We start from the raw sequence: 12,160 nt of genomic DNA, 5'->3' as shown, positions 1-12,160 counted from the left end.
TGAGGTTGAGGTTAGCCTGGTCTACACAGCGAGTTCCAGGACAGTCAAGGCTCCTGAGAGAAACCCTGTCTCAAAAAACCAAAATAACCAAATAAATAATAATAGTAACATTTGAAACTGTAAATTTTAATGCCAAAATATTTAAAGGAATAAAGTATGTGGATTTAACAAAACTAGCATTGACATATTTGAAATACCTACCCAAATACAAACGAGGCATAAACCTCACCTCTATAAATGGCAAGTAGCACCCAGAGCAGTAGTATGAAGCTCTTGGCTCCAAAATCTTCACATTTAGTCAGTTGTCAACAATAATAATAATAGTTAGAATGATAATAACACTATGTTCCTGAGTGCATGAAGGATGATTATTTTTTTTTTGCCCTTGCTTACACCAGCATTGAAGTTTGACATGTGGATCATTTTTCAATTAAAATATATTAGATCCTGAAGGAAGAAAAATGGATCTGTGGTTTAGAGCACAGGCTACCCTTCCAGGTGACCCTGGCTTGATGTCCAGCACCAGGAGACTAGCTCACACCTTTCTATAACTCTAGTTCTAGGGGATTCAGTGCCCCTTTCTGACCTCTTTGAGTACTGCATGCTAGCGTATATGGAGCGCATATTATGATTTATTCACAATATAGGTCAACTCCATCAATAGTCTGAAGCTCCAGTCCCTCTTCTGTTGCTTCTCTGTCCCTTGGAAGTCAAATTCAGGAAGAAACAGCGAGGATAAATTTTGGTTTAGTATTTGGAAACTCAACTCCATTTTCACATGGTATATACTGGAGATGGGAAGGTGCAGATAAATAGAAAACGTGGGGATGGAGATGAGCAAAACACTGTCATGTTGCTATCTTCTTGGCTCTTCTGGCTTCTAATGCCGATGAAACGATACCTAGTCAATTTGCTACCCACAGTTTTAATTATAATAAGGTGAGTCCAAGCTGTATAGAGTAACCGTAAGCTGAACTTAAAGACCTAACATAATTCTGTGTGACACAGCTCAAGAGACAGAAACAAGTTTCACCCAATCAATTGCAAAGTTGGAGGTTTGGGCCCATTCAAACGGCCAGGTATAATTGTTACAGAATTTCAGTACAATTAACCAATTGCACCACTTCTTCCATGAGATTCTATAGCCATTTGAAAGAATAAAATCCAGACTGCCATTTAATGTGTAAATCTCTTTGAAAGTTTAAACTAAGTGTGTTTATAATTAATTGTAGCACTTTGTTCAGTTATTGAAAAGTAGTATTCCCTGTTAGGTCAGCTTTCCTTTCTGAAGTGTGATCTTTATTCTATATCTAGTTTGTCAATAACTTTGTAATGGTAAATATCAGCCTAGGGACTTCATCATGCTCAATAGTATTTGGCCAAAGACAATTGCTACTCATACTAATTGTAGTGTAGCATACAAGAATAAAGTCCCTTGTGGACATGCCTCCATTGTATGGTATGTTGCCAACACACGCTTGATAATTCTCTATGACTAGGAAACATAGTGAAGGTTCTAAATATTTAAATTTGCAATTAGTACTTGAGATATTTTTCCAGTTATGAAGGTCTATATAATTATTTTCAAGTCTCAACTTGTAATCCACAATTTGGATTAGAGTTCATTCTACTCAATTTTATAGAAAACCATATAAAGTGTATGTATCTTCTTCCTGCATGGTGCTTTCTGTAACATCTAAATTATTGGAAACAGCTAATACCTTGTGAACATAAAGCAGCTTTTGCATTGTGTTAGGTAGGGAATAAGGACACAGTCTTATATGTTTAGTACAGATGTAAACTTTTTTCTAAATATTTGTGAGCTGTGTTTGGATAAATTTGCAAATATATACTCTGAGAAAACAAGGGTCAACTCTTCCTCAAAATTAAAATATGCCAAAAATACTGCAAGACTGGACTGGAGGAACTCCTATCAGTAAACATCTGAATCCAATGTTGATATCTAAAATCTTAGAAAGTTATCACTATGCTCTGATCTCAAAAACCATAGAAAGGGGGAAGAATAAACTGAGAAAATAGCCAATATTTTTAATAAAAAACTTTTGTTTTGAAGCACAAACCTTCACTTCTATATAGGCTTTAGGAGAAAAAAATAATGATCATTTTATACAATATAGTATTCTCACACAACTAGTAGAGAGATCCATGATAGAAATTGAAGGAAATTGAGATTGGAGGGCAAAAGTCACTGAGAAATGTGGATAGGTCCAGTTATAAAATCTTAGGTAAGATCTGCTGATCTAATCAGGACTACAGGGTCCACAAAGTGATAAGATATTTCATGCTATTTTATCAAAACCCTGGGGACTGTGCATGTACAAGCATGAAAAAGATAATCCTGTGAGAGAAATTCTTAGTGAAGTTCCCAAATATTTTCAAGAGTTATTTCTAAGAACACTCTCCTTCTCAAATTCTCACAGTTGAAAACCAGATATTTGTTTCTAGGTAGCAGAAATGTAGGTACTTAGACATAAGGCAAAATCATGCTTTGTTACAGTCTACATTCCAGAGTGAAAGATCTTACCAGAGCTGTATCATAAAGGGAAGGCATGGACTTTCTGAGCAGTTTCCTTGCAAGATTTCTGTGTCACTAAAGGTTGAAAAGAAAACAACAACCAACTGAGATTAATGAAAAAATTATGAAAGAGTCCCTCTCCCACGTTTTACCACTACAAAAACATGTCTATATATTATGGGGTTACAGGTGCAAGAAACAAAATCTATTTAAGAAGAAGCTCTTCAAGAAATCTCAAAGCAACAGAAGGGGTAAAAAAGCAATCATAAAACACAGACAAAAAAGAAACAAAAGTCACTAGAGGAACTTAACATCTCTGTAACATGCAATTTATATTACAGTTTCAAAGGATTTCCGCTGCCGATGAATCCTAAGGAGCTTCCACATAGAAAGCCATCTGAGAATAAAGGGAATTCTATTTGCTTTCAGCCTGTGTCTTATCATTCCCTGTCCTTGTTGCTCTAGCTAAGCCTTCCATTGAATAGAAGCTGTGAAGTTGATGTACTTTTCTTATTTCTGGTCATAGGTGAAAAAAGTTCAGGTACTTATTAAATTGGATGAGGGTTCTAAGAGTTTTTAATGTTCCTGCTCTAGCTGTGAAAGTGTCCTCTATCCTAAGTTTGCTGACAGGTTCTGCTGTGAAGAGGTGCTGAATTTGTCTGTGGTTTTTGTCTTGTAGGAACTAATGCTTAGACATTCTTCTTAAATCTTGAGTGATAAAGTAGAGTTGATTTCCTGATATAATCCCTACTTGATTAAGGCACAAGATTCTCTTTGTATATTGTCGTGTTTTCTTTGTTTCCAAAGCACTATCATGAAATAATACTGAGTAAGTTGTATACTCATGCATACTTCCAGCCATTATGTATGACATTTTGAAAATGTTCATTTACACAGCTTGTGATCAATAGAAAAGTGTGGTCAATATTTTCCTTCTCATTAACCAAGTGAATCAGATATCCTTTTCCTTGGTGTTAAGTGAAAGTTGAATGAAATTTCAACTGCTAAAGGATTAAAAAAATATAAGGAAGAAACCTATAGGAAGAAAAGGTTTTATATCAATAATATCCTAGCTTAAGAGAGTAATACTTAAAAAATAAGATCTTGATAATAAGCTATGTTTTCAAATAGATTTATCAAATACCTTAGGATATCATTAAATATAAAATGTAAAAATATTATGCATTACAGTTTTACATATCTTTAATATTTGTGAATTTTAAAGTTTATGAATTTAATGATACTGAAGAAATCTAGAGGGAAATATGCCGGGGTACGTCCAATATCAGTCCTAGGCTGTAAGAGCCACCTATTCTGGACTGATGTCTTTGGGGCTGTGTTCAGAACCAGGAAAACAGCCCTGGGTCCAACCCTGAGTGGGGGAGTATAGACCGGGGGAATCCTATCTACACAGTAGAGTTAAGAATGAGACAGAGACATCTTGTCATTGCAGGAGGGCTCTCAGTCAATACTGGAGATCATGGTTTATTCAAGCATCCTCTTAAATAGCTTTCCAAAAGTGGGGATACCAGCAGAGATGGTCCTAGAATGCATGTACACAAGCCCTCAGATATTCCATAATGGCATGTCTCACCAGGCTTCAGACACATCCCACTAGCCCTCATGATGGGTTGGGACCTAGGTCTTCTGTTACACAAACTAGAACCATTCTCCACTCTGACAAGGTCATCCAGAGGTAACCAGCCTACATCTAAAAGACAATAGGGGATTTGAGTTCCTGGAATTGAGCTGAGGTCTATATCCAAAATATCATATTCGGGCCACGACAGAAATATATAAATATCAAGTCAAATTTTTCCATGAAACCAGCATTGCCATATTGCATTAGTGAAACAGTAAGTTAAAATGGCTATGATAATTAAACCACATGTCCCAAAATATAATGCTCTATTTCCCTTTCTTTTGAGTCTAGGCTGGGACCACAAACTTCCTCCTTATTACCATAATATACAGCTGTGCTTCTGTCCAGTGAGTGAAGACACAAATGTGCCCCTGTCCAATAGGTGAAGACACAGCTTTGCCTCTCTCCAGTGGGTGATTAATGCTGAATCTTCTTACTGTCTTATTCTAAAAAAAAATTTCACTTGATATCTATAAGAATGTTTTTGAATCAAGCAGGATGCTGTCTGGAAGATGTCTAAATGACTTGGGTTAGCCATGTCGTCAATGAATACAGTCAGTAAAAGCCAGTCAGTAACTACTGGCTATATGGAAACAGTCACTTTAGGTATTCCAGGCTAATCAAGAAGCATCACAATTTTAGCACTGACCAGTACCACAGGAAGCAGAAGCTCAACTCAATTTAATCTGATCAATACCACACACACACATATATACAAACTCATAAGTGGAAATAAATATATTGCTACTTAAAAAAGTTCCAGGCTGGGTAGCTATACAAAAGAAAGGCAGAAACGGGTAAAAAAAGAAAAGAAAAAGAAAAAAAACTTCAGTTTGATTCTAAGTGGATAGTGACTCTGGTTTTACGCTGCTTTTAATCCTTAGTCAGATAGCAGTTCCCTGACCTTTGATAATTCACAATTCACCCTTTGTCCCAGAATCCTGGTTTCTATAGAAATGCCTTCATGGGGTTGTTGTGGGAATTGAGCAGTGTCTGCTATGTTCTTCCCCAGTGAGCTAGATGAGGAAATATTTCCATGAATGGGTCTGTTGTAGTGTTGCTCTTGAGAAAGTTGTTAAACTGCTCTGTATTTATAGTCCACATAGCTTAAGTCTGCAGACAGCATGGAGTGTTCTACAGTAAATGGAAGTGAATAAAAAGTCTAAGATCAAAGTTATCCCAAATTCAATAAATATATTTTAAAGGATACTACTTATGCAATAGCAATAGTTTTGAACATAACTGTAGTTTTGAAATGAATAATATTTTGGCTATTTTTACAAATTATTTTCTTATACAAAATACTTTACCTTCTGTCTTTCAAATTACTACACTTATCATTATGTTCTTAACGAGCTAAAACATTTAAAAATTAGCGAGCTATACTTGATGGTAGAATTGATATTGCTTTTATTCTATAAAAATTACTGAATAACCTATTTACCATAAAACTAAAGCAGTGTCATCCAAGAAACATGCCATAAATCACAGAAGTTATAGACGTGTCTTGATCATATTTCATTACATGCCTCATTTTGTTCTTCATTTCTCAACTTAGATTTCAGCATCTGACAAGAACTCTCATTTGCACCAGACATCCTTATAGATCTTTCCCCACTTAATTATGTGTTACAAATTTCCTGATGGTATTCTCAAGCCAGCTCTCAATTTGACTTCTTATGTTCAATGGCTTTTCCATGCCCTTAAGGGAAAATTAACTCTAGATTGATAGTGATAGTTAGTATCTATTTATGTTATCCAAACAATAAGTATTTTTATCTTTATGTTTGGCCAATTGCATATTCCAAACCACCAATTTCAGTTGTCACAAGTCAAACTCTTAATTTCCTCCACATTGACTCTTCCTATCCCAGCAGGATATGTCGCCTCGCTCAAGCCTCTATCACAGACTCACTTTGTATAATAAGAAGCACAGGCATTCTGCTATAGGGCTCTGAAAATCCCTGATACTTCTTCTTATCAATGTGCACATAAAATGCAATGGTATCAACCCATGATGTTATCCCTGGAGATGACAGAGTTTCTCTATGTTAGCATAAGTAAACCCGTTCTCAACCCTTCATGGGAAAAGGGAAAAGGAAGTGGATTAGGAAAATTGCACACCTGAAAAGAAACATACATGTTGAAAGTATCTAGCAGTTCCTAGAGTTGCTTACAGAACCTCCTTAAGAGACATTGGTTCAATTTGTTTTAATTTCTTAATCTGAGTTGGACTGATCAGAAATATCTTAACAGATATGAACACTGACTTCATAGTCTGATTTATCACAGAACTTGAATCAATATTTGTCAGTGATCAAACAAAATGTGCTGACAATATCAGAACTATGATAAAACCTTACCTAGATGATGAGACTACTGGGAAGGGAGATGGTGAATCCACTTTAACAAATTTAGATGTAATGAGAAAATGAATGCATTTAGAGTGACAGTTACTGCTGGGACATTTCAGAATCAAACAATTCCTCTGGCTTTTCTTTAAATAGAAACCCTTCAAAATAGTTCTTGGGTATTCACTCCCTTACAATCTATCTCCCAGGAACCTTCCTAAAAGCTATTTCCTTTAAACTATAATTGAGGTACATCATGATAATGAAAAAGTCAAATATACTTTTATCTACCTCTGTGCATAAAGTAAATTTAAAATTTTTACTTTTCTTAGTTTCAGGAGGTCCCATTTGTTAATTGTTGATCTCAGTGACTATGCTACTGGTGTTATGTTCAGGAAGCAGTCTCCTGAACCAACTCATTGAACAGTATCTCCCACTTTCTCTTCTAAGAGTTTAAGTGTGGTTGGATTTATATTGAGGTCTTTGATCCATTTGGACTTGAGTTGTGTGCAAGGCTATAGACATGGATCTATCTGCACTCTTCTGCATGCCAATACCCAGTTATGCCGGCACCATTTGTTGAAGATGCTTTCGTTTTTCTATTGTATATGTTTTAGCTTTGTCAAAAATCAAGTGTTCGTAGGTGTGTGAGTTAAAGTCAGGGTTTTCAATTCGGTTCCATTGGTCTACCTATATATTTTTGTGCCAATACCAAGCTATTTCAGGACTATAGCTCTATAATAGAGCTTGAAATCAGGTATTGGTGATGCCTCTTGAAGTTCCTTTATTGTATAGGGTTGTTTTGGATAACCTGGGTCTTTTGTTTTTCCATATAAAGTTGATTATTGTTCCAAAATTTACAAAGAAATCAAGAAGCAAGTCTCCAAAACACCAAAGGATCCAATTAAAATATGGGGTACAGAACTAAATAGAGAATTCTCAATAGAAGACTCTAAAATGGCTGAGAGACACTTGAGAAAGTGCTCAACATCCTTAGCCATCAGGGAAATGCAAATAAAACCAACTCTGAGATACCATCTTACTCCTGTCAGAATGGCTAAAATCAAAAACACCGAAGACAATTTATGCTGGAGAGGATGTGGGGAGAGGGGAACACGCCGCTGCTAGTGGGAGTGCCAACTCATACACCCACTTTGGAAATCAGTATGGAGATTCGACAAGAAAATGGGAATCAATCTACCACAAGACCCACCAATTCTACTCTTAGGCATATATCCTAAAGATGCAAATTCATACAATAAGAACATCTGCTCCAATATGTTCATAGCAGCATTATTTTTAATCGCCAGAACCTGGAACCAACCTAGATGCCCCTCAACTGAAGAGTGGATAGAGAAAATGTGGTACATTTACACAATGGAATATTACTCAGCAGAAAAAAATGGAATCTTGAAATTTGCAGGAAAATGGATGGCACTAAAAGAAACCATCCTGAGTGAGGTTACCCAGTCACAAAAGACAAACATGGTATGTACTCACCCATATATGGATTTTAGACATGGATCAGGATAGTGCCAATCTGCACTTCCACTGGCAGAGAGTCTGGGAAACAGGAAAGAACCTAAGAGAGATATGCATGGTACCCTAGAGAAGAGGAAGGAGGCAAGATCTTCTGAACAGATTGGGAACACGGTGAGGGGGTTTGTGGGAGCTGGGAAGAAGAGAGGGGGAGAAGAGGAAGAGAGAATAGGTCATGGAGAAACAGGAAGGTTGAGTGAGGGGTAGAATACGGGGAGAACAGGAAGAGAAATACCATAAAAGAGGGAGTCATAGGTTAGAAGACAGATCTGGCACCAGTGAGACTTCTAGTGATCTAAAGGGATTACACCAACTGGAAAGCTAAGCAATAGTGGAGAGACTACCTTAAATGCCCATTCCTGATAACGAACTTGACGTCTACACTGTATGCCATCCTAAAACCTTCATCCAGTGACTGATGAAAGCAGAGGCAAGCACCCACAGTTAAACACTGAACTGATCCCATGGAACCAAGTAACAGAAAGAGAGGAGTGATGAGCAAATTGGCAAAGAATGGGCTGGCAAAACCAGCAGAGACAGCTGATCTGAACAAGGGGGGAGCTCTTGGACCCCAGACTACAGCTGGGGGGCCAGCATGGGACTGATCCAGACCCCCTGAGTGTGAGAGTCAGTGAGGAGGTCTGGGTAACCTGTCGGGCTTGGGCAGTAGATCGGTGTTTATCCTTGGCACACAAATGGACTTCGTGTGTCCATTACACAAAGAGGGATGCTCTCTCAGCCTGGACTCTTAGGGGAGTGCCTGGACGCTGCCATGAGCGAAATGACAGACTCTGGATATGCCCTGTCTGGAAGGAAGTGGGGATAGGGTGGGAGCCTGGGGGGGGTGGTGGGGTGGGGTGTGGGAGGAAAGGAGGGCGAGGGAACTGGGATTAACATGTGAAGCAAGCTATTTAAAATTAAAGTAATAAAAAAAAGCTTAAAAATTATTTTTCAAGACATGGAGATGCTTTGCTTGACCAAATTTGAGTCCAACTCATAAACTTTTTCCTATGTCTTTCCTTGGTAAAATTCAGTTTACCAAGGACCCTGTCTTTCTCTAAGAGCTTTTATCTGAACATTTAGGTATCTGACCTGCTATTCATTCTCCATCACCCTCTAGTGCTACCAAACCACCATTCCTATCTCCAGCAAAGAAAAAAAACAACAACAGAGTAAACTTGCTAGACTGGTTTACACAGACCTCTCCTGACCTTCAGTGTTTCCTCTTTGTAACTCTCCATTCCTTAGTTCCTTTCCTGTTCCTAAACTAGGTAAGGTAATTAACATACAAGAAGGAAAGGTCTCTTTAGCTAGTGTTAGAGAGGGCTGGTCCAAGACCAGGCAGGCTCAGTGCTTTCATACTCTGGTGTGGATGTTAGATAGTGGCAGGGTGAGTATATGCCGAAGCAAACTTAACAGCAGCTCATGGGCTAGGATATAAAACCAGCAAAAAGGAAAAGAGCCTGCTCTCAAAGCCCATTTAGTGGCATATCACAAAAGACCAAGAAACAGGTCTATCTCCTACCACCCAAGGTTTGTACAACCTATCAACAGTGTCACTTTCAGACAAAGAATTTCAAACATGAACCATTGGGAATACTCATTCAAACCAGAATAGTTCCATTTCCTGTTGCTTATGACAAGTTAGCCCTAGAGAAGCAATGTAGGAGGAAAAATGCTATTTTAGCTCACACCTCCAATCTATAGGAAGTAAAAGTGGCAGCAACTTGAAAGACCTAATTGTATCACCTACACAGTCAGAAGCTGAGAGCAGTGAATTAATACATTCCCAAGCTAAACTATACTTCTCATTTTTATCCAGGCTAGGACTTGACAAAACAAACAAGAATAGGACAAAACAAGCAGGGACATGCACATGAGCAAATACAGAAATCCTATTTAAAAAAAATAAAACAGAACCTTAAGGAAAAACAACAACAAACCCAAAAAGTATTGTGAGACAAAAAAAAAAACCCTCCAAACTATTGAGTTCCTTTTTCTATTGGCCATCTACTACTAGGCACGGGGCCTGCTCTTCAGTATGATATGGATGCTCAGTGTTTGTAGTACTGAAAGGAATTCTGCATGCTACCAGAAGAGAGAAATAAATACCAACCCAGCTGCAGATTCAGTGATCTACAATGGTGACTAGCTTGTACCATACGCTCTTGAAATGGTAGCACAAAATTGTGGGAGTAACCAATATTTCCTTGCAAAAAAAAAAAAACCTATTTTTTCTTTTTTGGGCATAGCTTCTGGTTTAGGAATGGGAGCCCCTGTCCACTTCCCCTCTCAGCACTGGGACCACAACTCGCTAAGAACTGTACAGAGCCTTTGCATGCTGCCATATCTCTGTGCATTTATATGTAAATCAGACCTGCTGTATCTAGAAATGCTTGTTTCCTTGATGTCTTCTGTTCCCCACTGGCCCATACAATATTTGTGCTTCTCCTTCTGCAGAGTCCCCTGAGCCTTCAGGAGAGGGACTTGATAGAGACATCCCTTTTAGAACTGAGTGTTTCCAGGTCTCTCATTCTCTATATATTATCTAGTTGGATGTCTCTGCATTTGCTACCAGCAACTGCAGGAGGAAGCTTCTCTGACGATGCTTAAGAAAGACAATAACCTATGAGTATAGCAAAATATTAATAGGAATCATATTATTGTGTGTTTGCTTTTCCCCTAGGTCCCTGGCCTATCGAGTCTCAGGTTCTTGGCACTGCAGCAATGTTGAACAAATGTTCCATATAATGGCGTGGGCTTTAAAGTCCAACAAGACAGTGGTTGGTTACTCCCACAATTTTGTGCTACTGTTTCAAGAGTGTATAGTACAAGCTAGTCACCATTGTAGATCACTGAATCTGTAGCTGGGTTGGTTGGGTTGGTATTTATTTCTCTCTTCTGGTAGCATGCAGAATTCATTTCAGTACTACAAACACAGATCTTGGTATGCATTTGCTCTACTTCTTCAAGTTCAATGAGTTGTGAAAGTGTTATCTTCAGCAATAGAGCCTTATCTTCAATTTCGTAGAGAAGTCAATACTTTTCACGATATTTGGGTCGTTTGGGACTCCTTTGGCCAACAATGTGGTTAGAAGTAACCCATTCCTGGCACCAGAACTTTCATTTCGTGGCAAGAAATGTCTAGTTGTGATTTTGTCTCCCCCATTATTAGGTTATTTCATTTGGATTCATTTCATATATGGATATATTTTAAGAGGCTTCCACTGTAGTAGGTATCCATATGGCCCCTAAAACAGCCCTTGGTTTTAGCTGTCCCTTCCCCTATATTCTTTCCTTTGTTCCCTTCCTATGGAGATCCCCCAACCCCAGATTCCTTACTGTATACTTAATCTTCAATGGGCAGATTGTAGCCTGCTCATCAAAGACTTAATAGCTAACATCTACATCTAAGTAAACAAATAGCATATCTGTTTGTGGAGTATGGGTTACCAATTGGGATTTTTTTTCTAGCTCCCTTCACTTACCTGTGAATTTCACATTTTTTTAAACGGTGCAGTAATATTCCATTATGTATGGGTACCAAAAAATGAATTTTTTCAACATGTGACTATTTTATGTACAGAGGTTTCAGTTTAACAACAGGTATAAATTTTAGGGTATGTTTTAAAGATAGCTAATAACAGATTTCCATAAAGTCTAATACATGAAATATTTCCATATCTTGATGATATACAATGTGAAACTCTTGGTATATGACTAGGACATGACTGTCATGTCTAAAGAATTACTTACTGATCAGTATTTGATTATCTGAGAGTAATATATTTTAAGGGGAAACAAATATTTTTCAGAACATTATTGCATTGGAAATACAATGAATATTAAGATTTAATTCAGGGTGCTTTAATTGGATAGAAAATGAGAACAAATTTCCATTTACTAATGTGACAGGACTGTGAAACAGTCAGTAGTCAATAAGATCCATTATCAAATTGCATAATTTAAAAACAATAACAAATTATATTCAATCACACTTAGTAATATATCAGCTGTTATTACTGCTTTTATTTATTCATGTCTAGCTGAAAAACAAATTCACTTATGGCTTAGAGGCCTTTCTCTTCTTTT

At 37.5% G+C, this 12,160-nt stretch overlaps 1 long non-coding RNA gene across 1 annotated transcript in view; it reads right to left on the bottom strand.

Moving 5' to 3' along the window:
- LOC121143198 overlaps window positions 1–12,160 on the bottom strand; it is a 130,430-nt gene that overhangs the window by 80,517 nt on the left and 37,753 nt on the right. Inside the window, exon 3 of the long non-coding RNA XR_005880371.1 lies at window positions 2,546–2,611. This is a non-coding gene — a long non-coding RNA (uncharacterized LOC121143198). The remainder of the gene's footprint in view (window positions 1–2,545; window positions 2,612–12,160) is intronic.

This window comes from Mesocricetus auratus, unplaced genomic scaffold (assembly GCF_017639785.1).
Source record: "Mesocricetus auratus isolate SY011 unplaced genomic scaffold, BCM_Maur_2.0 Super-Scaffold_100011, whole genome shotgun sequence".
Lineage (NCBI taxonomy): Eukaryota > Metazoa > Chordata > Mammalia > Rodentia > Cricetidae > Mesocricetus > Mesocricetus auratus.
This window is presented reverse-complemented; position numbering and strand designations above follow the sequence as displayed.